The sequence below is a fragment of the Canis aureus genome, chromosome 17, assembly GCF_053574225.1.
Source record: "Canis aureus isolate CA01 chromosome 17, VMU_Caureus_v.1.0, whole genome shotgun sequence".
Classification (NCBI taxonomy): Eukaryota; Metazoa; Chordata; class Mammalia; order Carnivora; family Canidae; genus Canis; species Canis aureus.
In genome coordinates this window covers 13,784,948-13,810,042 of record NC_135627.1, presented here as the reverse complement: position 1 = coordinate 13,810,042, position 25,095 = coordinate 13,784,948, and the positions used below count along the sequence as shown (strand labels likewise).

Below are 25,095 nucleotides of genomic sequence, written 5' to 3'. Positions count from 1 at the left end.
CACCTTGCAAGGTGGATATAAGAATTATGAGTTCTTTTTTTTTTTTTTTTTTTTTAGAATTACGAGTTCTTACAATAAGGACAGGCAAATAAAAAAGGCACCCCAAAGTGGGAGCTGAAAAGAAAAAATTATGATGACAATAATACTTAAGCTGTTTAATCTTACTTCATGTAATATATATATTTTTAAGATTTCATTTATTTGTTCATCAGAGACACAGAAACATAGGCAGAGGGAGAAGGACTCGATCCCAGGGATCCCAGGACCCCGGGATCATGACCTGAGCCAAAGGCAGATGCTCAACCACTGAGCCACCCAGATGCCCCTCATTTAATATGTTAAATAAAACCATGTTGCTCGGTGGAACCAGCCTAAAACTGAAGTGCAAGGGCTTTGATGTCAGGCCAGGGCTTGAATGAATTCTGGCTGGCTGCAGGCAAGCTATATAATTTGAGACAAATTATTTTATCTCCTTGATTTCAGTTTCCTCTTATTTAAAATTGAAGTAATAATTCCATCCTCATAAGGTTACTGCAAAGACCAACTGGCCTAGAATATGCTGGAAGCCTAGCATAGGATGGGACATGGTAGGGACTGGTCATGTTAGTTATTTTCCCTTTATAATAAAGTATCACAGCCTAGACATTGGTTTCGATGACTGGCTTTATAGGCAAGACGTGTCCAACCCATAAAACATCCAACCGTTCATGTATCCAAACTCTTAAGAACCTACTTACTGTGTGAGCAAATTACTCAGCATTACAAATTAGTCATGAGATTACAAGAAATTAAGTGTGAGGCAGACATTATTTTTGTTTTTATTATTTGTTACAAAATTTTCTCAAACATTGTGGAGTATTTTTATTCATGAAAACAAGTAAGAGGAAACTATGTTGGCATATCAATATAGCGACCAGTCTACTGTGAGCCTGAGCTATTCCTTTTGTTTGTTTTTCGTGATGAGTTATTTGCATCCATGAGTAAACATCCATAAACACATACTGAACAAATTTGTACGAGGTTAGAAAAGAGATTTGCTGAGGTCTTTGGAAAGAGAATTGTACATATTTAAATACTTTTATTAAAAATGTTCCAGAAAGTAGAGCAGAGTTCTTAGAATGACAACTGTACTTTATTCGCAACTGTTAACCTTGTTGCAGTTTAAGTGAAACCACCAGGCATGCAGGGCATTTGTGATATTTTTTTAACAGTAGAGTTGCTTAAATTTTTTCCAGAAGGCCAGAACATTCCGGAACATTGTGTTTTACAAGCTAGGTTCACTTGGCAAAATGCAAATTGCTTTGTGAGCAATGAACTTCCCTGTAGCCTTGACCAACCCCATCTCTGTGCCTTTATAATTCATAAAACAGTCTCCCCTCATGGTTGAGATGTTTGAGGTTTTTCTTTTCATGTTCTTTTCCCTGTAATCTGAGAGGAACTAATCTGGATTGTTTTGTAAATTGAAACATTGAATAAATGCATTTGCTTTAGTTCTTATCAAGACTAGAGGTTTCACCACTTGATGAGGTATTTAATATATTTGCTTAAACATTTTAATTCAAACTGGACTTAAAAATGAAACAATTTTTAAAAATTAAATTAAAATCCTGTTGCTAATTTTGGCAAAAGAAACCAAAGCATTCCTAGAGTATTTGGAGAAGTTGTTTAGACTTTACATAATAAAAATTCGTTCAAAGATAGTGTGATTCTTTTCACACCTGAATGAGATGATGTCACTCCCCCATTCAAGACCTCCCAGTGGCTTCCATCTCATTTGAGTAAAGACTAATCCTCAGGAAAGCTGTTTAGGCCCTAAGAGATCTGCTTCTCAGCCCAATCACCAGACGTCAGTCCTATTCCTGTCCCTGCATCCAATCCACTGCAGCCACCCTGCCTATTTGCTGTTGCCTGGATGGGCCAACTAGGCTTCTACCTTAGGATGTTTGAACTTGCTCTTTGCTCTGCCTGGAATATTCTTGCCTAGGTTGTATGGGCATCCTGTACCTCATTCCCTTCAGGTTTTCAATAAAAAATGCCAAAGGTGAAGCCTGTTTGCCAACCTTATTTCAAATAGTTATTTCCCCATTGCTGTGACTCCATTTCCTCCTCATCTTGCTTACTCTTTGCCTTAACGGTATCGCCTCCTGATAAACCCTATGCATACTTCGTTTTTGCTCGTTTTCTGTCCCCCTGCATTCTGCTGGAATGTAAGCTCTATGTAGATAATAATTACATCTTTTTTGATCACTGTCGTATTCCCCAGAGCCTAGAAAAATGTCTCATACACATTGGATACTCAATAAACATTTGTTGAATGGTAGAGCATGTTCATCAGGAAAGTATTCAAATCTCTCAGATAGGGCTGCGCATATGGCTGTACAGTAGGGTTGCATTTCTCAACATAGTCTATGTAGCCAGCATCCACTGGAGTTGTGCAGTGCACAGCCTGTGCAGCCATGTGCTATGATCCCATTCTCAATATCCCAATAGATTTCAAAATCAGGAATTGGAGGACACTAATGACTCTAGAAGTATAATACAGCCTTAGAAAGTCGACAAATTATTTCACTTTCTCTGAAGCTACACAGGATACAGAAACTACTTTTTATTATTCTCTAAGTTTCAAAAATGTAAAAAAGTAGATTCTGCTCACTTATTTACAGGATGCTGGCTATAAGTTGGCTGATGGCAAATGAAATTTTAATCATCATCTATATATGGGTGAAAATTTCAAAATAAAAAATGGTAGATAGGTGACCATTTTGGACAGTCCTTAAAAACATACTAAAAAATGTATGTTATTGGCCTTGACCTTAACTTTATGTTCTTGAATTGCTTTCAAATAGAGGCTAATTCTTTGCAGAACTTGCTTGAGTATTTTTTAAGTTATATGCTCAATTCTGGCTTGATTTGAAAAATATAATCTCAGACAATTATTTCCTTATCAATAGAAATCTCTGTAGTCAGATAGAGACTACTATCTGCCAAGCACTTGTCATGCATTATCAGTTCCTTCTGACAACTTTATAAGGTAAATGCCATTCAGCCAACCATTATGGCTGTGGATACAGGTTCAAAACTGTGAGTGACTCGCATGTAACTTATAATGGTGGGAAAAGGATCTAATTGAGGCAGCCAAAGCTGCCACCACCCCGTCCCTCCCCCTAACTCCTCTTACAAAATAAATCATTGGTCTAATAAATTCTAAATCTCTTAATATCTCAATAATATTCATGTTTAACAAGTTTAACACATTGAAGTGTCAAAATCATTCTAAATTGGAAGCCCCCAGGAATAGACCAATTTAGGTACTAAGAGATTAAATATTTGAAAAGGAGAGAAAGCCAGGCACATGTATTGATTTTTGTTTGTATTTGTGAACAAACACTATATCATCACTTACTAGGTCTCAGTAACAAAAGTAGCACTGGTCCAAGGTCTTGGTGTCTGTGTGCGCCCATGTGATTGTGCAACATATGATTTTGGATGTTATGATAAAGTGCAGGACATGTATACTTTAAGGATTCTTGGACCTGCCAATTCTACTTCCTGCATATAAGAGGTCATTTTCATGCCATCTGACTTCTGCCCTCCCTGGCAAATCAACCACCTGCCCCTTGGTGACATTATTCAGACCTCCATATAACAGTTTATCCCTCTGTGTGTCCCCATAAGCCTCCTAAAGGTTGGGTTGAGTCTTATTCATCTCTGTGTCCAAGCACCTAGCGTGGCATCTGGCACATAGCAGAAAGGCAATAATAACCATTCAAAGAGTGCACAAATTAACGAAAGAGTCCCCCGAATGTTTCAAAAGGGACTTACTGATGATCATCAGTGAACCTCACACCCCAAATGTCTCTGTGTGGCGATTCATCCTTTTTTAAAAATTCTCTGTTTTGTTCTGCAAGCCTGAGCAGCCCCTTCTTTGGAGTTCTCTCCTGCTCTTTTCCCCCATGGTACACTTCTCGTTCTTCTATCACTGCAACCTTCCTTCCAGTTTCTCCTCTAATGCCACCTCTTCCTCTCCTGCTCCGCTATGTGAATACTCACTCCCCTACGTGAAGACTCAGTGTTGCCCCTTTGTAGGTCAGGTCGGTGGTCAGTTCTGAAAGGGTCAGCATTCAGTTCCTACCTCTGTGCCTATCAATCCCCATTCTGGGTGTGTGTCCTTTCCTTGCCAACCTCTCTGGCTCCAGATGCCCACCCAACACCCCATATGCATGGTTCATACTTGCCTGTAGTTCAACATATCTAAATCCAAACTCTTCATTTTGTCCTCACCCCAAGTCATCACCCCACTCCATCCTTATGCCTTGTACTCCAGGCACAAAACCTTAGCTTGATACTGACCACCCTGCTCAGGACTCTTAATCTTTCTTTTTCCTTCTTCTTCTTCTCGTTGTGGGGAAGTATAACATCCTTAAGAATTAATAAAAACTATGAAATGTTTACTCAATATGGACAATTGCAACAATCTTAAGATCTCAAGGGTTTCATGTTAGCCTCTAGAAACTATCTATAGACTGAAAGTCAAAAAACTCTCACCTACAGAGAAGTCCCACACATTAAGTGGGCACAAGATGACCAAGGATCATTAAAGATATCTTTGGGTTATTTCTCAGATTTGCCTAGAGCCAAGATTAGCATCCAGATCCTTCCTGATGCTCGAGATATTTCTACACTAAAGAAGAATTTACTCCTAGCTTCCAGGACAAGAGGACAGCCATTGCTCTGGTGTAAGTGCAGGTGCAATCAGTTTCAGTGCCTTTGGTGAGTCAAGGAATGGGGATTCTCAAGCAATATGGCATCTGCCTCAGTGTCCTATTTAGGGATAGCACGTATGTGACATTTTTGAGTGGCACCACCTTCCTGGGGACACAGCTTCTACCATTGAGAAATCTACATTCTAACCTGTCTAAAATTAAGAGCCAGACAAAATAATCTCTGTATTGGTTTCCTAGAGCTGTCATAACACATTACCAAAGACAGGGCAGCTTAAAACAACAGAAATTTATCATCTGTCAGTTCTGGGGGTTGCGAGTCCGATCAAGTGTTGGCAGGACCATGCTCCCTCTGAAGCTTGTGTGAGAGAACGCTTCCTTCCCTCTTCTAGCTGCTGGTAACTCAGTGTATTCTCTGGCTTGTGGCAACATACCTCAGATCTCTACCTCCACTTTCGTAGATGTCTGTCTTCCCATGTGTCTCTCTTCTCATGGTCCTCCCTCTCAGTCTGTGTGCGAATATCCCCTTCTTACAGGGACACCAGTTATACTAGTGATATCTGCGATGTCCCTACCTCAAAATGAAGTCACCTTCTGGGGCATGGGGGTTAATCCTTCAATTCATCTTTTGGGTGGAGGAGGGGACATAGTTCAACCATAAGAATAATATCGAAACCTAGAAGACATCAGAAGTCAAATACTGGGGATCCCTGGGTGGCGCAGCGGTTTGGCCCCTGCCTTTGGCCCAGGGCGCGATCCTGGAGACCCGGGATGGAATCCCACATCGGGCTCCCGGTGCATGGAGCCTGCTTCTCCCTCTGCCTGTGTCTCTGCCTCTCTCTCTCTCTCTGTGACTATCATAAATAAATGAAAAAAAAAAAAAAAAAGAAGTCAAATACTGTAGTCTAATTCATGAGCCCAGACTGGTTTCAAAATCTGCCTCTACACGCTGCCCTGCATAGCCACTTGCCATCATCAGAGTTGGCAAGAGTCTTTGGTATGGAGTAGAAGAAAGAGAGGTGATCAGTTGACATTCCATGATTACAATAACCTGTGTTTAAAATGTGAAAATAGATTAAAAAAATCTACAGAGAAAAATGACAAAATTTATTTTCTCCAAAAACCAAATGGAATAAAGTATCACTTTTAACCTTAATTATATTCCTTAATAATTCTATTTGTTTATTATTCCTTTTGCCTTGGGCAGTGATGCTAACTTGTTAGTCTGTGTAGCAGTTTCTTATGAAACCATTTTTCACAAAGGCTTAAGGAGAAAGAAACATTTACCATGATTTGCTTAATAGACTATTTTTTTCCCCTGAAAATGGAAATAGCATTTTGTCAGGACCCTTCTTCCTTTTGTTCAGACTTGTGTTTTTCTTTTAGGATGTTTTTCATACAACGGCGAAGTACGAAGCAAAGACTAAGTAAAAGCATTGGCCTGGGGGTGTGTATCTGAGCCCTGGCTTTCCTGCACCTACTCTTACATCATTTCACCTCTCTGAGTGGGCTCCAGGTGCCCCATGGAGAAATATTCATTCATTCATCCACTCCTTTGTTCATTCATTCATTCATTCATTCATTCCCTCTTTCACTAAACAAGAAATACAAAGCAAGCAAAATCTGAAGGACTCAGCAGGAAATATGAGTGAGGCACTCTATCTGCACTCACTGTTGGGGAAACTCGGGGACCAGTACAGGCTACAGAGGAATGATTGAAGAGCACATGACCCCACTGCCACTCAGCCACACACAGCTGCTGTCTGGCTTCTGAGAATCCTGGGGATATTTTTTTAAAGATGTATTTATTAATTTGAGAGAGAGAGAGAGAGAGAGCATGAGCAGAGGGTAGGGGAGCAGCAGAGGGAGAGGGAGAAGGAGATTCCTTGCTGAGCAGTGACTCTGATGTGGGGCTCGATCCCAGGGCCTTGGATTCATGACCCGAGCTGAGGCAGACACTTAACCCACTGAGCCACCCAGGTGCCCTGAATCCTGGGGATTTTTTAAAAAGAACCAGAGATCCATATTTTGGTGTGAAGTTTTCCAATTTCTAAATATTGACAACCAATTAAAATATTTTCAAACAAAACACACTTCCAGGCTGGATTCTGTCTATAGGCTGCGACGCTTAACTCTGTTCAAAACCAATAAACAAATATTGATCGTGGGACAGGTGCTGCTGAGCTCTGGGAACAGAGCAGTGCATACCCCTCCATCAGTAGCCATCACTGAGGACAGATCACATTCATCAACTGCTCTGAGTCATCCTTGGAAGACGTTATGCACATCATGTTGGTGAATCACTGTCCGGTATCCCCCTACCTCACTGGCCACTCCTGCTCTGTCTGCCTTCCTGATTCCTCCTCCTTCTGACCTCTGACTGCTGACATCATTCCAGCCTTGGTCTTTGAATATCCCTGTGTTTCCTCACATCCACAGTGACCACCTTAGCCTTGTAACTCACCAAGTGTGATCTTGCCTCAGAGCCTTGGTACTTTCTGGCCCATATTCCAGAGAACTGGTTTCCCTAGATGACCTCATACAATCTAATGACTGTATACATTTTTCCTTTGCTGAACATTTCTTAATTTCTATCTCTGGCCCTGATTTCTCCCCCTAAGCTCATGTATTAAATCGCCTTCCACTTGTGTCAATTTTACCTTGATACTTAAGTGACATCTCATATTCAGTGCATCTACTAATAAGTTTTTGGCTTCCCTTTCAACCTACTGTTCCCAGTGTCCCTATTTTCAGATGGTGCTGTTTATTCACTTGATCAAATATAACATCTTGAAACTCAGCTTCAGTCTTCTCTTACCATTACCACCCTTTCCAGTCTATCAATAAGCCCTGCTTTCTCTGCCTTCAGAAGATTTCCTAAACCTGAGCACTTCCCAGCACTCCTGTCGTGACCGCCCTGGCCCAAACCACCAGCCTATATAATGGTGCCTGCGTTTTCACTCCCTCCTTGAGCAGAGTGACCTAGCAGTCATGTTGCTCTTGGTGTCCATCTCATTTCTGAAATCACAGCCCCACAGGCCCCCTGTGATTGGGCCCCATTAGTTGACCACACCTTCCTACCATCACCACTGCTCTCCTATCACACTGGCCTTTTTGTTTCCTGGGGCCTTTGCATGGGCTGCTCTCTCTACTTGGAATGTTTTTCTCCCACGTAGTAGCTGCAAGCCTCAGCGCTGGACTTTCATCTGGACTTCGCTAAAATGGCAAACATCTATCCACAAAAGCAATCTCAGAGATGATCCTTAAGGAATGACCTATCTGTGTGTCTTCCCTGTGTCTCCACCATGACAAGATGAGGCTGTAGGGCAGGGACCTCCCTATTCTATCCCTGTACCCAGCACTCATGGGGGGCTCCATCAAATTTGCGACATATATCCGTAAGTCTTATACTTTTAAATACCACTGTTCTGACAAAATTCAAATCACCTTTCTGGCTACTTACTGCTTAATATTTTCCATCAATCTACAGACAGATAAAACCTCAAAGGTAAAGGCTTTGTACAAATAAGCTCTTTGCTTTACAGCCCAAAAGGTGTTTCTGGGTCATGCTCATGTTTCTGGCTGCCTTGATAGGTCACATGGAGACTTGCTCATAAGTGACAGCTAAGAGCTATTAAAATTCATGGATTGGCTTGTTGGGCCACTGTGAGCAACTCAGTTCCCAAAAGCCTGGTTATAGACTTATGCTGGTATTGGACAAGATTTCCACTACTCTGCTATAAAATAGGGACACTGAAATACTTTTGTTTTAGTTTTGTTTCACTTTTATTGTGGTAAGAACATACAACAGGAGATCACCCTCTTAACAAATTTTTAAAGGCATGACACAATGTTGTTATCTACAGACAAGTTGTTGTACTGCACCATTCTAGAATTTATTCATCTTGAAGAACTGAAACTGTATAAAAATACTTTTTTTTCATAAAGGGAAATTCTTTCAATTCAAAGTCTATTTTTTTTATTCAGAGATTGTCTCTTCTTCTTTTCTTTTTTTTTACTATCATAATATTCCTTTTGTGTCTAAAGAGGTTTTCTTAACAGATGAGTTTTATTATTCTTTTTTCCTTAATGTCCTTACTCAGCAAAAGAAAAAGTGGGCAACTCTGTGCCAGTTTCCCATACTTCTTAGGAATTATTACTACTCCATAAAATTCAAAGATAGGGACCTACTCATCCATACTCTCTGGCCTGAAATCCCCACCATCTGACTCACTGGTTTGAGTCATGCACACAAGAAAGGCTTTGGCATTAGTAAGTCACTGGTAAGTCCACATGTTACCGGAAAGGAGCCCAGAAGTTCCTCAGGCCTTTTTGGAGGACAGATTGATCCATTGAATAAGCAAATTTTCATTGGTGGGGTGGAGGGGTGGGGGTTGCTCAAGCCTCATGGAGACTTTGAAACCTAGAACAGACCCAGAACATGCCTGTTTCAGTGTGCGGGAGCAAGTCCCCAAGGAGCCAGAGGCAGTAGACATCCAGTGTGAGGCTCTACACCAGAAAAGGGGACTCATTTCTGGGGCTGGGGAGACCAGGGCTCTTCTTGGGGGGTTTCCCCAATGACAGGCTGCACCTGTTTTATAATTTCCTAATGAACTGACCTGCTAATACGAAGTAGTATATTCTTTCCACTTGGTTTAGTTCAATTTCCTTTGGCTCAAAGATTACAGTCTAGTTTGTATTACTCTTTCTCAGCACCATCATGATCAAGAAGAATAAAATTAAAAAATAAAAATAAAAAAAAAAGAAGAATAAAATTGACGGAGGACAAATCTTACCCACCCCCAGCACCCACCTTTGGGATTCAGGGAGTGAATGTTAACATATTTGTTTGTGACCAACCTTACCTGGCCATCCTGCCTGACCCACCAGCATTTTGGGGATATGTCTAATGAGAGTATTTTCTTATGACCGAGCTGGTGGTAACGGTATGGGTAATGAATGGTAAGCCCCTTCAAAGGTGAGATATTGCCAAGAGAAGGAGGAAGGGAAAGTGACTCAAAGGTTTTGACCCAGTTAAAGGAAAACAAAATGACTATTTCACCTTGAGGCATGTTTATGTGTCACTTAGTCTACTGTCATTTAAGTGACATTTTGTATTGTTAAAAAATTATCGTTTTTAGTTTTCGACTGAATAAGTGATATGGATACTAAGGTACATTCGTGACCATCTTAATATAAAAGCATGCTTGTTGCAAAGTAGGATACATTATATATTGGTTTTTTAAAAAATACCTGTCTGGTCCACATCTCAAATCTCATTCAAAAGAACATTTCAAGTGCTCCCAGCCCTCAGTAAAATCATTAATAATGACACCAAAGATATTATTTCCACACCTGCCATAAAATGAAGCACTGACCCAGATGCTCAGTATGTAAAATTAATCATCAGCAGCTTCATTTGAGAAATTTAATTCACATCGCTTCTCTTCTGCTCCCGTCGGGTGCTTGGTTGTTAACAGGAATGGTGATCGCGGGAAAATATGGGGATAGCAGAATTCTTAATGAAGAATCCTGGCAGATCCAGATGTTCTGCATGGTATGTAAAGCCGCAGAGAACGAAGTTTCATTTCCTAGAGAATTCGAATATCTTTGTCCATTGATTTATTCTAAAGCTGTTATTGGGCCCCCACTAAGTGCTGAGCACTATGTTTGGTGCCTAAACAAGACACAAGTTCCCCCCTGGAACTCACAGTCGAGTAGAGGAAACAAGAGACAAGTCAACAAACTAATCAAATAATCACAACTTATCAAGACTGCTATTCATTCAGGAAATACTGAGTGCCCACAGAGTGACAGGCATTGGGCCAGGCACTGGCAATGCAGCTTGTTATAAGAGCAGCACAGTTTCTTGACCTCATGGGGTTTTTGTTCTAGTGAGAGTGACAGAAAGCAAATCGTTAAAAACAGTACCTCCCACCCCCACCACCCCCAAATATTTAGTTACGTTCAAGCCATGAGAAATCCTAAGCTGGAAATAAACTGGGATAGAAACCAGTATGATCGGGGAAGAATGTAAACAGAAAAGGTGGCCTGGGATGCTTTCTTCAAGGAGCCGCTTTCTGAACAGAGACCTGAGGGACGAGGAGGAGGCAACCATGTGGAGAGAGAGGAGCCCTGAAGCCTGGAGATAAAAGTACTTGCCTCTTTCTGAAGACAGGGCACAGGGTGACTAGAGCTTGATCAGTCCATTGGGAGAGGGTACCCCCAAGACAGTGAGTAAGAGAAATCCTGTAGGAGTTTGAGTCCTCTGCTCAGGACTAGGATTGACACAAGAGGATGACATGTTCCCATTTGCCTGTTGAAATGGCCGCTCTGCCTAGAGAAGGAGTTGCAGGAGGAAGCTGGTCCTCAAGATCATTTGAGAGTCTTTCCATCATCCATTATTGAATTACTTTTAAAATTCCATGTGTCTTTGATATTTTTTTAAAAAAGCCCGTGTGACCATCCAAGGGACCCCTTCATGCTTATTTTGGAACTTTTATCAGGGGTCTGCAGTGTCCTCACGGTAGACTTTGTCAGATGGAAGAATTGCACCGGAAGAGAGAGGATTCAGTTAGTTAGACCTCCTGGCCATGTTGATAAAACATAGTCTTATGGATCACTGCCTGGTGTCTCCAAAGACCAGGCTCAATTTGAGCGAGAGACCAACATTCTCCATGAACTCTATCACTTCTATCTGGTAACAGGCCACAAGTACAATGCAGAAGAAACTTCTTTTAAAAGAAAATCTTCTTTAATTTCCTTAATCTTAAACTTTTCTAGCTGGCCTCCTGTGCCTCTGTCTCCCTTTTGTCTCTTAGCTTCTTCCACTGCCCCCCAAATCCCTCACCCACCAATCCTTGGCTGTCCAATATTGCACCATATTCCTCAAGAGACATGGACCTGTAAGACATAGTTCGGGCTCTCATGGGTTTTATAAAATAATCGAGGAGACAAATAGCCATGCAGAATTAACAACCAAATACTAAACTATTTGGCACTAATTTTTTGAAAGTGACTGTTTTAGGAAAGAGACATATGGTCTGCAAGAGGCGACCAAAACATGTTATGAAGAAGAGCTTTCCGGGCTAGGTAGAGATCAGCTCAAAGGAATGACTGAAAAAAATAAATAAATAAATAAATAAATAATAAAAAAATAAATAAAAATAAAAAATAAAATTAAAAAAAAAAAAAAGGAATGACTGACCTTCATTTTGGATACCCTATATCTGTGGCTTCCATACATTTTTCCTCGGGGACTTCTGGAGGCATCTAGTCAGTAAGTCTGAGTATAGATACCAGGAATCTGTATTTTTAGAAGCTCGCCAGTGATTCATATGCATGGCCAAATTTAGAAAATATTACTCTAGATGATGTCATCACACCCGGAAGCCATTTGTTCTCACACTGCATAGACCTAGTAAGCATCCCTGAAAGTATTACTTAAAGTTTCCATTTGTCTTCCAAGGTTCCAATAAGGCACAAAAATATGGTGTCTCCAGGTAGCATTTTCCAAATCAGGATAAAAAAGATCAGGCCTCTGTCCCCTACCCTTTGACTTCTTATTCCTATGCCAGTTTTAACTGAAATATCCAACAGCACAACAGCCTACACGTGATTAACCATAAGTGTAAACTATAAAACAATAGCAAGCCATACCAGTTATTGCCATGGGCACCACTGGGAGGGGAGAGGAACCAGGATGTGAAGCCATAGGGATGAATAAGCAAATGAACTGGGGATGTTTACTCTGAAGAAAGGAAGATTCAGATAAAACATGATAGCTCTCTCCAAATATTCACAGTTGGAATGATGAAAAAGAGGTAAGCTAGCTCCATGGAAAGAATGAAGACAGATGTTTGTTCAAGATGAGTAAGAAATATATGAACATGCCTGGAGGGTGAGTTCCCATCTCAAGAACTGTTCAAATAATGCAAGCTTGGGATTTGTATTGTCTCCTTTAAAAAGTTCCACGCCAGGAGTTTAAGAGGCTGGCTCATGCAGAACTAATTACTAAAATGGCCAATCCAAGCTTAGCAAGAGGAATTTTCCCTGATGTCAGTGGTGGAATATTTAGTTGCCTGGCAACCAGTAAATATCTATGACGCAATGGAAAATCATTGGTTTGTGTCTGGGTTGATTGTATAGTTCCTAATACCACACTTGGTTCATTTCATTGATGATAAGTATTCCTGTTATAGTTTATTACATCAAAATGGTGCTGAGCTACAACTTTACACAGTTCTAATCTTTACCAAACACTAGCCAGCTGCCTAGCCTAGACCAAATGCACACAGGAGAAATAGATGTTTGGCCCATACAGGAGGCAACAGGATAAGAGGGAGAGAACAGAATAATTTGGAGATCTGTAAAACTATTAAGTGGGATTAATCTAGTGGGGTCCTTAGAGTGATGATACAACTTTAATCATGAACTCTCCAACTTCAGGATTCTGTGGATTTCTACTAAGGGACTTAGACCAGCATTTAAGGTATAGAATAAAGTTTAAGTATAGAGCAACATATATATAAGAGACTTTCATCATAACTTTCCAATCACAGTCCCTAGAAACTGACAAAATATATGGGGAGAGTTCCAAGGTTTGATCTCACTTATAAAGGGCTGCTTTACATTATAAGACCCGAAGAGCTGCTATTTGTCAAACTTCCACATTAAACATCTGCCAAGATATCTTATTAGGTAGCTTTTCTTAGTGTTAATGACTGGGTACATAAAATAAACCATGCAACACTGTCAATGTCAGGTTCTATCTACACTAAATAATGGGGACATTCATTTCCCCTTGTCAAAAGTTCATGAATAACAGAAGTAAAACCAGCGAATCACCAACGTAGTAATGAGTGTAAGTTTATTGTACATGCAACCAAAAAGACAGTTTGCAAACCGGGAGAACTCAGACCAAGACAGGGAGTGAGGCTCAGGGGTGCCTTGCTGTAAAGCAGCTTACGTCATAAGCAAGTGGTTTATTATTCACAGTGACTGGTTATAGTACTAGCATTTTCTTAAATCATAGAGAACTTGTCCATGGTTACCTCCCATCAACACTGGGAGACAGTTCACGTTTTGCTTTTGAGGTTCGGAGACATAAGCAAGAAATGATCCAGGTCAAGTTAACCTTGCAAAATAAGATAAATTAAACTTCGTTTGTATGACTAGCCAGATTTTTGTCTTCTCAGGAAATTTTCAAGGCTGGTCTCCGGTTGCTTTTTGATTTGAACACCCTCTTTTGTTTGACTTCTCAAACCCAAATCATAATTTAAAAAAGTGATTGATTTTGATTAATTTCTCTTTCTCCCCAAAAGATTTAGAATTGCTTTAGGTAACTTTTTATGAGCCAGTCCAGGACATTTGTACAACAATATAATTAATAGCACTTTTAATGAAAATGATGGTATATTAATTGGTAATTTTTGGATGAGTGTTCTTCCTAATTACTTATTAACCTTTAAATCAGATATACACAAGGGGGTAGAGCAAGATTCACATTTTTGAGTATCTGAAAGCTTTTTCAAGGTGGTTTTTTTATAAAAGGAATACAGAAGAACTGTTTTTTCCCCCAGAGGAAACTCAAAATTATATCAGGAACTAAATGTGGTGTGATGCTTAACACATTAATATGCTATAGAAGTTTTCGGTATACCTATTCTTGGCACTCTAGTGAATCATCAGTAATAGAAGTATGGTTTAATAAGATAGTAAAGATGATGCCATCAATTTTCTTTATCATTTAAATTTGCAGGTAGTTTCAATCGGTGCTGAAAAGAGAAAAAAGACTATTTTTAGTTGAGATGTTCTATTTGAGTATTTCACTGTATATATTAGAAAATGAAGAAGCCTAGACCCACAGAAGATCTCTAGATCTTTGGCCTCAAATATCAAGTCTGACTCCATGTGACTAAAAAAGCCTTGATAGATAAAGCATGACATGAACCTGACTTATTGCCATTTAATCAGTAGGTCCATTTAAATGGCGGAACATAGACTGAAGAAACAAGTGGACTTCAGAAGGCAAGAGTCCAACTTTACCTCCTCTGATGGGAGAGGTTATCCCACCCTGGAGGTCTTCTCTGTGGCCCTGCCTTTTTCCAAATTTCTCTTAGGCTTTTCTGCCTAACATCCCTGTTGAATAAGACTCACTATTTGAAGGTCTATGTTGCTTTTCACTCTTTGTGGAGATTCATTTTGTACCTGGGCTTTACCTCTAGGCCTTTGACTTATTAACTTTTCTACTTTGTCTGTCTCTGCCTAATTCATTCATCAAACAAATTTACTGAAGCTTGATATATCTCAGGTACTGTCTTTGGCATGGAGAATATAGCAGTGAAGATGTCATCCTGATTTCAGGTTGGTGATAGTTTGATGGGTGAGGGTGGGATGAAGTCAGAAATGAGTATCAGGCAACTGTCACATGGTATGATAAGTACTAGGAAGAGTATCTGTGTGCCCAGGAGCATGGAAAGTTCCAGGGTATATGCTCTGGAAGTATCCTGGGAGCTAGCCAATTCAGACTGGGGGTTGAAGGAGATCAGGGAAACTTCTCATCAGACTTGACTAGGAAAAAGAGGTGGTGGTAGTGGGTAAGAGGGTGGAACACACCATCTCTGAGTCTTTCTTCTCTAATTCTGTGAGGCCACCTGTATTCTTAGTCATCCCATCTCTGCCCTTTTGCCTGGTTCCATTAGTATCCACCTTCCATGTCTTCCTATTGGATGGTTATTTGAGTAAAGAGCAGACCCTGTGAGGACCATTCCTTGCACCATTATGGAACAATAAAGAATAAGCTCTGCTTAAAGGCCCTGCTGCAGGTCAAAGAAGGAGTCTGACTATTCATTCTCCTACAGGGATTCCCAGAGGTCCGTATGGAGTTGCAGGTGAAGTTATGACTGTGGCTCTACTCACCATTCCAAAGAAGAAATAACTGCCTAAAACAAGAATTAAGACAAAATGTTAACTTGTAAAAAAGAGCAGCAATAAATACATACACAACATTCAAGAATTTTTAAAAAATGGATAAACAAAATGTTCCTTGAAAGGAGAAGAGACAGGGATGCCTGGGTGGCTCAGCAGTTGAGCATCTGTCTGCCTTTGGCTCAGGCTGTGATCCCGGGGTCCTGGGATGGAGTCCCACATTGGGCTCCCCACAGGGAGCCTGCTTCTCCCTCTGTCTAGGTCTCTGCTTCTCTGTGTGTGTGTCCCATGAATAAATAAATAAAATCTTAAAAAAAAAAAGAAAGGAAAAGAGACAAATGAGAGAAAAATCATTATCATCATCATCATCATCATGGCTGCCATTTCTTGAGCATATCTACACATTGTCAACTGTACCAGCCATTGTCTGGGTGTTACATGTAATTTTAAAAACGGTCCTGGAAGGCAGGATTCTTTTTTTTTTTTCTTTTAAGATTTTTTTTTATTTATTTTTATTTTTTTTATTAATGAGAGCCACAGAGAGAGAGAGAGGCAGAGACATAGGCAGAGGGAAAAGCAGACTCCATGCAGGGACCCTGATGTGGGACTCAGTCCCAGGACTCCAGGATCACACCCTGGGCCAAAGGCTGGTGCTAAACTGCTGAGCCACCTAGGGATCCCCATGGAAGGCAGGATTCTTAAAACAAGTCCTGGAAGGGTCTTTGGCACAAAGTATGAGCTCGGTAACTATTTCCTGAACCAATGAAGACATCAGTGCTTCTATTTGCTTGGTGTCTGCCTCTCCTTCTCTCCCACCCCGAGAACATAAATTCCTTGAGGGCAAGAACCTCATTTTGCTGGCACCTGGGTGGCTCAGTGGTTGAGTGTCCACCTTTGGCTCAGGTTGTGATCCTGAGGTCCTGGGATCGAGTTCCGCATCAGGCTCCCTGCAGGGAGCCTGCTTCTCCCTCTGCCTGTGTCTCTGCCTCTCTATCTCTGTTTCTCATGAATAAATAAATAAAATCTTTTTTAAAAACCCTCATCTTGCTTTCTTCCATATGCCAAGCACCTAGAATGGAGGCTGGCACATGGCAGGTGCTCAATAAATATGCCACCTCTAAAAGACAAGAAAACTGGGACTTAGCACAATTCAGTATTTTATGCAAAATCACACATAAACTGGAACCATTTAGGACTTGACCTCACATCAACCCATGTTCTTCTTTCGTTTACGTCACACCAGTCAAGTTGCTTCTGTACAATCATTCTCTAATTATCTCAGGCCTGCTTGAATTTCAGAGATACTTTTCCATCTGTCATTCACCAATATGGTTTTATTTCAAGGACTTAGCACAATAGCATATATTGGTAAATATTTAGGTCATACCTGTTAATAATTTCAATTATCAACTTTCCTAAAAAATAATTTTGGGGGGAACAGAAATGGAAAAGCTTTATTCCTACTGCTGGTGCTGGGAAAACCATAGAGGAATACACAGGCCAGAAGGGGTTGTCTGGGGGCACCTGGGTGGCTCAGTTGATCAAGTGTCTGCCTTTGGCTCAGGTCATGATCCCAGGGTCCTGGGATGGAGCCCCTCATTGGGCTCAGGGGGTCTGCTTTTCCCTCTCCCTCTGTCTCTCCCTCTCTCTCTCTCTCTTTCTCTCTCAAGTAAATAAATAAAAATATTTACAATAAAAAATAAAATAAAAAAGAAGGGGTTGCAGTTGCGGTGGGCTTCAACTCCTGGGACAACACAACTTAGTCTCCTCAACAGAATTTATTTATATTATTAACATGTAAAGACAAACTCACTGATGCATTATGACTCATCCTCATAATGAAGGTCATTATGGTAACCAGGCATGTGTGGGCAGACTGTAATCTCAAGTACAAGAGTGTAGTGAAGTGCCTAACTTGTCACAAACCTGGTTGGTTTGGGAGAAAGGCAGCAATCTGTTGTGATCATCAGAATAGTCCAAGTGACTCAGTTTCATGAAGTGTGATCATCAAGGCATTGGGTAGTTTATCACATGAAATTGCAGCTCTAGATTTTTCTGGTTCTTTCTCTAATATTCTTTTCTCTCTATTTTTCCCCAATAGCTGGACAAAATTAAAGATTCCTAATATCAACAGTGTTATAGAGAATGATACACTCTCATATACTATGGAAATATAAATTGGCTTATACTTGTTGGAGGACAATTTGGAAATACAAATTATATTCTTAAATGTTGATAATATTCAAGTCTACATTCCATTTCTAGATATTTATACTAAAGAAATACCTAATTATGTGAATAAAAAAAGCATGTACTAGAGTGTTCATGTCAGTAGTATTAATAACAGTGCAAAGTAAAAACAATCAAAAACTAATTAGGAAGGTCATCCAGGGAGGGTTAAATAAACTATGCGCCACTGCTACTATGAAATGCATGTGACACATAAAAAAGTAATGTGGAACTGCTCTTTCTGTCTGTCATCTATATAAAATACACACACATCTGCCTTGGAAAAATCTCCAAAATATATTGTTCAGTAGGAAAAAAAAAAGGCTAGTTGCTATATTTTATACATTAGTATCTGTATTTAAAATGTATTCCAAAAGATATATTTCTATAGGTACAATATATGCCTATACAATATTTAGGGATATACTGTATGCATTATATATGTATTGAATATCATATTATATGTTATAGCACGTGTTATATAATAGATAATATTTACATGTGATACACGTTACATAATTGTATATATTACATAATGTATAATATTTTATATATTTTATATGTGCTACAATTGGGTTGCAACAGCTAAGCATAAGCAGACACCCGAAAATCATATGGCTTTTAACCACATGACACAGACCAATGAACAAAAGGTTTATGTCACTTTCATACAGGATGTGGTAGGAGCGCCACAGTCAATCAGGTTTGGGGCTCCTCCCATATCATGGCTCTGTAATTCTTTAAACCTTAGAGTCTTCAAGTCTGCATAGTCAAAGCTGGCTCACTGCTATATCCAAGTTCCAACCAGCCTTAAAATAAAGGAGAAAATATGGAAGAAGTCCACTTACTATCTCAAGGTTCACAAATTGGAGATAGCACACATTCTTTCCACTCCCAATCTTTTGGTGAAAACTTAGTCAAACTTCTACCCCTAACAGCAAAGGGGCAGGGGTGGTTGGCAATGCAGGCCCTTGCTAGATGACCACATATCCAACCACAGATTATTAAGGTGGAAGTGAAAGGGGATAATTTTGGTGGACAGCTAGCTGTCTCCTCCACTATATAGAGAATATAACACAAATAGAAAACAGGGGGAACATGAAGTTTTGCTCTCCAGTGAGGATGGGGAGTGAGGATGGGGCAGCATATCAAAGGAAATCTTTGCTTTATCAGTATTCTTGGAATTGTTTAACAAAAGTAGGAGAGATTATGACTGCTGACAGCTGGCAGGGAGGTCAGTTGCCTCATCTCTCCAACTCTGAGTGGGTGATAGCTCAATGCAGCCCACTTGACCTCTCTACTGACCTCTCATAACTCATGCAATATTGCCTTTCTCTTCATCTTACTCTTCGTTTCTGATATCTTTACTCCACTATCCATCCACGGTAGCCACCACCGAAATGCTCAACACCTACTGGATTGTAATTTTATTAAAAAGAAAGGTTGCCCCTGGCCTTTGTCTGTGCCCTGAGATTTGCCCGTTCATTCTGTACCTCGCACAAATATATTGAGCGTTAATGACAATGCTAACTACAGTAGGAGATTGAAGTAATGAGAGACAATTTGGGTTGACGCTAACTTTCCCTTTCAGAAGGTCTATCTCACTGGCCAAACAATACACCAGTGTCTAAATAGATGAGTTACAGTGGCAGTGGATATGCCCAAGTTAGTGGAACACCCATTAAAGTAAGGAGGACTTCATAATGGTGAATGGGGACTGGAGAAGGAAATTTAAGTAAAGACCTCTCAGTGAGATGAGACTGGAATAGGGTCCCCAGGCATATAGGGTGGCTGTCAAGACATAAAACTATTGATGTATTTGAAAGACGGAGTGATCCTTTGTTGTTCACCTACTATACACTATATACTGTGCCAGGCAATTTTGCATTCATCATTCCACTTATCCTCACAACAGATCATTAAGGTAGGTAGCCTAATTTTATAGATAAGGAAACCAAGGCAAAGAGATCTTATATAGTAATTCAGGGTCTCAGAGATAGTAAGTGGAATAGCTGCAATTTGTGTCCAGACCTATCTATTTTCTGGATAGATCTAGATTTGTCTGGTTTCTAATTACCTCACCATGTCTGAGAAATCTTTCAGGCAGGAAAAGCAGGGGCGATGTAATGGGATGGATCTGAGTCTGGTCTGCTGAGATACTGGAGGAGAGCTGGTTCAGTAGTAGGATGTCATTCTATATGCTCTGAGGCTGAGGTCATCCTGGTGCCTGAGCGCTGAGGTACAAGAAGATTGAGTTACTTGTAGGAAATGCTGTATCATGCTTCGCTTGGCACTGAGTTATCCCCCAGCCCTGGGACAAAGAAGCTCTATGAGTCAGTCTACCTCCACTGGCCCAACTTAACAATTTAACCAGTTGAGGAAAGGGGTTTAGTTTGCAGAAATCCCCCCTCTCCCTAGCCTATAAGCAAATGGTGATGAGAGCCCTGCATTGTTCCAGATTACTTATGGTCACTAGAGGCAAGGGCAGGCAAGGTCTTCATGTCCCTGACCTACATGGGCTCGAGAGTAAACTCTGCTACTTCTGTCACATTTCTTCTGGTTGGACCCTTCCTCAGTTCATCATGAGGTGACAGTATTGCAGTATTTTCTCAGAGACTGTGCCCTTTGAAATGGCTCTGGATTTCTGCAGCAATTGTTTGGCACATCCTCAGCCTTGGAGATTGCTTAGCTGTCTCTCACTGGTGCTGTGGATGTCTACATTTGCCTCTCCCTCAGGAAGCCCCTCTCATCTGGAAGCCTCAGCAAAAGTTCTCTTCCTACACTAGGTCCCCTTCTTTCATTCTCTGACCCATGCCACAGACAAGTCCCAAATGCTATTATTTGAAGAGCTTTCCTCTAGAAGGGCCTCATTATTCCAATCAGTCAAATGGGAGAAGCAAATCCCAATCAATTAGAAAGATAACGGCAGGAGGATCCTGCATTATGGAGAACCTGAATGCTAAATGATGTAATTCATAATTTCTCCTAAAGCTATTTTGGCTGGGGGTGAGATCTGGTGGGGAAAGCCCCAGAGTTCCTTAAGCAGAATGAAAGGATAAAATTGAAGTTTATAACCTGTAGTCTGGTAACAGCATGTAGGATTAATTGCAAGTGAAAAAGAGAATATTGTCTCTTCTCACCACAATTCTAGAATATTAATATATGCCCGGCACTATGCCAGGGTTCTAAAAAGCATTGTTTCACTTAATCCTTACCATCAACCCTGTGAGCTTGTGCCCATTTTGTGGGTGCAGCAACTGAACCTTATAGAGAATTTCATGTTTCCACTGGCTGATAGGTAGCAGAGCCCAGTCTGCTGCCAAGGATTTCAATCCAAATACAGCGGGCACAGATATGTCAGTAGAGTGAAGACGGAGAAACTCCCAGGAGGCTGGTATGGAGTCCATACTTTATGAGGCTCCAAAGTCTGATGGCTCCAGGAATAGTACTGAAAGGAAGGGAGAGGGCATTCACAGGAAAGGCTTGCAGATTGACAGCAAAAAGGAAATCAAAGACAAGAGAGAGAGAGGACACGTAGTGAGCACCCAGGCATATGTCAGTGGTCATATCACCAATCTCCACAATAAATTTTTTAAAAACTATTTATTTATTTGAGAGACAGAGAGAATGATCTGGGGAGAGAATCTCAAGCAGATTCCGAGCTGAGTGTGGAGCCTGACTCGGGGCTGGATCTCACAACCCTGGAATCATGACCTGAGCCGAAACCAAGAGTCAGACACTTAACCGACTGAGCCACCCTGGCGCCCCTCTCCATAATAACTTGTGGAAAAGATCATATTTTACCCATTTTGTGGTTGAGGAGATGGGTTTAGAGATTTGAGGTGCTTCTACAGCTCCTGAGTAACAATGCGGGGAGTCAAACCGTGCCTCGAGTGCTTCCCAATCTGGTGTCTTCATAATGGTGAATGGGGACTGGAGAAGGAAGTTTAAGTAAAGACCTCTCAGTGTCTCATTGCACTGCGTCAAACACGGCTTTGAGCATGAGTCCGAGGCATGGGGAAGAATCACAGTGCCATTCCTAGAAGTGGGGAAATCATCAGGGAGAAAAACATGTGAGTAGGCATGGGCACGAGAAGTTTTCCGGGGGAGAGGTGGCAGGTGTATGTTTAGGTAGAAGTTTCTTAAATATCTGGGGACTGGAGCTGTAATGCTGGTTTGAAGTCAAGAGGCTAATGCCAGCCCCTCAGGGAAAAACAAGTAGTCAGAAGAGGAGGGCACTGGGGGCCCGGGCAGTAGGGTTGCCCACACGTAGCAGGCGGGAGAAACGGCAGGTGACAGCACAAGAGATGGAGAAGTGCCGGCCCCAGAGGGGAAAATAAGAGGGTGCCCGTGATCAGAGACTGTGCACATGGAGGACATGTAGGGGAGGTTCTGAATCCAAGCGTGTCTCCTCCGCCAGGTGGCTGTCAATTCATTCCAGTCTGCCCAGCCTGCCACCGTGATATTTTGAATCATGTCAAATTCATAAAGAATATATTACATTCTGCTAAATGCTGTAACCACAAAGGACAATGAAGTATTTACTCTCTTGGGCACCCACTGTTTTGGGTGGTAAGTGCCCTGTTTTCACAGCAACTCCCTCTAGCTGTTTATTGTTTTCCGATAAAGTATTTGCTGAACATTTGCCTTACATAAACAAATAGAAAAATAATAATAGTGTATATTCCCTCTGAACATTATAGGAAAGTGTAGGCTTCCATTTAATGAGGTTTGGAAACAACATAGCAATTTTGATGTCCTGTCAAGCTTGTTAAATTGTGATTCTACCAGGATTTTATGTTGAGCCAGAACCAGCACATCCCAGGGTATAAATTAGGCATAATTGGATATGCACCGATTCTTTCGGGTCACTGGGATAAATTTAATGCTATAATTGAATAAATGATACTGTTGTGGCCTGAAAAGCTCTCTCCCAAAACTTCTAGCTCACTCTCTGGCAGTAACTGGGGAAGTTGAGTCTACTCTATGATTTTGTAAGTGTTTTTACAAATCTAACCCCACATCTGAAAAATGGCTCCAACCTAGACCTATTAGTTTATATTTTCAATGGAGAGGGCAAGAATTTGCATTTTTTTAAACGTTCTCTGATTAATTCTGTTGGAAAGTCATATTTAGAAAACACAGTTCTATGCTATTCAGAGAAGAAAGCTGTGTCACGTATTATATCTACCTAAACCTTGTAGGGATTGGCCTAATTGGGCTAAGTAGAGAGGTGTTTATTTAATCGCTTATACGAACTATAAGTTAAAGACTTATACTAAAATTTTTGTGTACTTTTTTGCCTAGGTCAAACATATAAAAATGGATTTGTTTACTTTTAATTTTAATTTAATGATATTTACTATTGTCCTCTGGTATGTCATCCAAATTCTTTAATGCACCCGACCTGGACCAGCAGTGTAATGATCTGATAAATGAAGGATTTTATGGTATATCAAATATAAGAACTCTGAAGATCTGGCTTTATTTTTTTTAAGAGTTTTATTTGTTTATTCATTCATGGGAGACACAGGGAGAGAGAGAGAGGCAGAGATACAGGCAGAGGGAGAAGCAGGCTCCATGCAGGGAACCCGACGTGGGACTCGATCCCAGGTCTCCAGGATGAGGCCCTGGGCTGAAGGTGGCGCTAAACCGCTGAGCCACACTGAGCCACACGGGCTGCCCAAGATCTGGCTTTAGATTCCAGATCTATACCATTGATAGGCTAGCTGACCGTAAGGAGGTGATTTGCAAAGAGATGATAACACTGCTAATATCTAGGCTGCTTGTTAGCTCATAGAATTTTCATAAGCATCAAATGATGTGACAAAAATGACAGTGCTTTGAAAACTATTAAATGCTTACAAAGAAGTGCATTGCCACGTAGAATTAAAATAATAGGTTCTATGTTGTTACCTCCAGGACAGTGTCCAAGGGAAGGAAAAGTGAAAGGGAGGGATTCTAACTCTGCTCAATGTAAAGAAACTCTGTTTGACTTTTCTGCCTTCTACCTGATTTATATATTGGTTTTCTGCTAAGGCTTCTTTAGAAATCTGCTGCTGAAAAAAAAAAAAAAAAGAGGAAGAAAGAAAGAAAGAAAAAAAACAATTGAAAATCTTCTGTGTTCTATTGGGCTTTTTGCCCATATTCATCTTCTTTTAACTACCAGCCCACCCTTAAGCAAGTAACTGCTCATTATCACCTTTACAGAAATTCTAAAAAGGTAAAATTCCAGTGAGTTTCCTTCCTTGACTTCTTATCAGGAATTCTGGTTAAATTCTTGGGTGGAATTTAAAACTAATGGTTAAAGTGTGTTTTTAGGTGAATGACTATTATTCTCTAATTTTCTTTCTATCCCTATGCATAATTAAGAAATTACTATAATAAGAGAATTCCTTTGTAGCTAATTACAATCTATTACATTACTTGGAAATAAGAGTGAAATCTTAGACTTACATATGTTATCAGGCAAAATGAGCAAATAGGAAAACCGATCAGTCCCCAGTGCTCATTTAATACTGGGTTGATATGGCTTTAGCTTAACTGTTTAAAAGCCTAAATCATTACTTCAGAATTTGAAATCATGATCTGCAGGCTATCTATAGTTTTTGTCAGATTCTCATAGCAGGTTTCTCAGGAAGAGTTCAAGACATTTGACAGTAAGTTCCTCAATCAGTCATTGACATTTCTAAGAGGAACAAGGCAGAGGAAGAGGTGGAGAAGGCACAAGAAAGGAATGGAAGGAATGCATTCACTCCCACGTGCCTGGGTGCAGGCCTGCGCATGTGTGTGCCCTCCTGCATGTATGCGTGCGCACACACTGCTTAAGGGAAAACACACAGAACAGAATTCCAGTGAGGCTCTTTCTGCCTCCAGCATGGGGGCTTGCTGGCTGAGCAACTTCCACCACTAGTCTGCACATAGTCCATTTGTCTCTTTACACAGAGGAAGGGGGAATAATAGAGACCATTTCTATAACCACTTCTCAACCTTTGTCTGCTGCATTGCAACCTGATTGTTGTTCCCAGTGCTCCACCAAAATTCACCTTGAACAGATGACCAGTAGCTATTTAAATACCATATTCAGTGATCACTTTTGTGACTTTTAATTTTAGTTGACCTCTCAGCAGTATTTGACAATGTTGGGCACTTTCACTTTCTCACCGGATATCACTTTGTCCGAGCCATACCTTTTATTTCCTCTCCTTTCCTCCAA

At 40.6% G+C, this 25,095-nt stretch overlaps 1 protein-coding gene and 2 long non-coding RNA genes across 16 annotated transcripts in view; 2 read left to right on the top strand and 1 right to left on the bottom strand.

Moving 5' to 3' along the window:
• Positions 1 to 25,095, top strand: part of MBNL2 (muscleblind like splicing regulator 2) — a 161,613-nt gene that overhangs the window by 53,348 nt on the left and 83,170 nt on the right. The window lies entirely within an intron of this gene.
• On the top strand, positions 6,922 to 16,673 carry LOC144287807 (uncharacterized). Of its 2 annotated transcripts, none has more exons than XR_013355563.1 (3): positions 6,922 to 13,212; positions 15,034 to 15,086; positions 15,584 to 16,673. It is a non-coding gene; the product is annotated as an uncharacterized LOC144287807 (long non-coding RNA). The 2 variants fall into 2 exon arrangements; XR_013355562.1 differs by having other exon boundaries at positions 15,019 to 15,086.
• On the bottom strand, positions 13,579 to 21,309 carry LOC144287806 (uncharacterized). 4 transcript variants are annotated; one of them, XR_013355561.1, is made up of 5 exons: positions 21,095 to 21,309; positions 19,962 to 20,113; positions 17,577 to 17,751; positions 15,642 to 15,664; positions 13,579 to 14,497 (listed from the first exon to the last, which is right to left on the bottom strand). It is a non-coding gene; the product is annotated as an uncharacterized LOC144287806 (long non-coding RNA). The 4 variants fall into 4 exon arrangements; XR_013355559.1 differs by lacking the exon at positions 21,095 to 21,309 and adding an exon at positions 20,955 to 21,027 and having other exon boundaries at positions 19,957 to 20,113; XR_013355558.1 differs by lacking the exon at positions 21,095 to 21,309 and adding an exon at positions 20,955 to 21,027.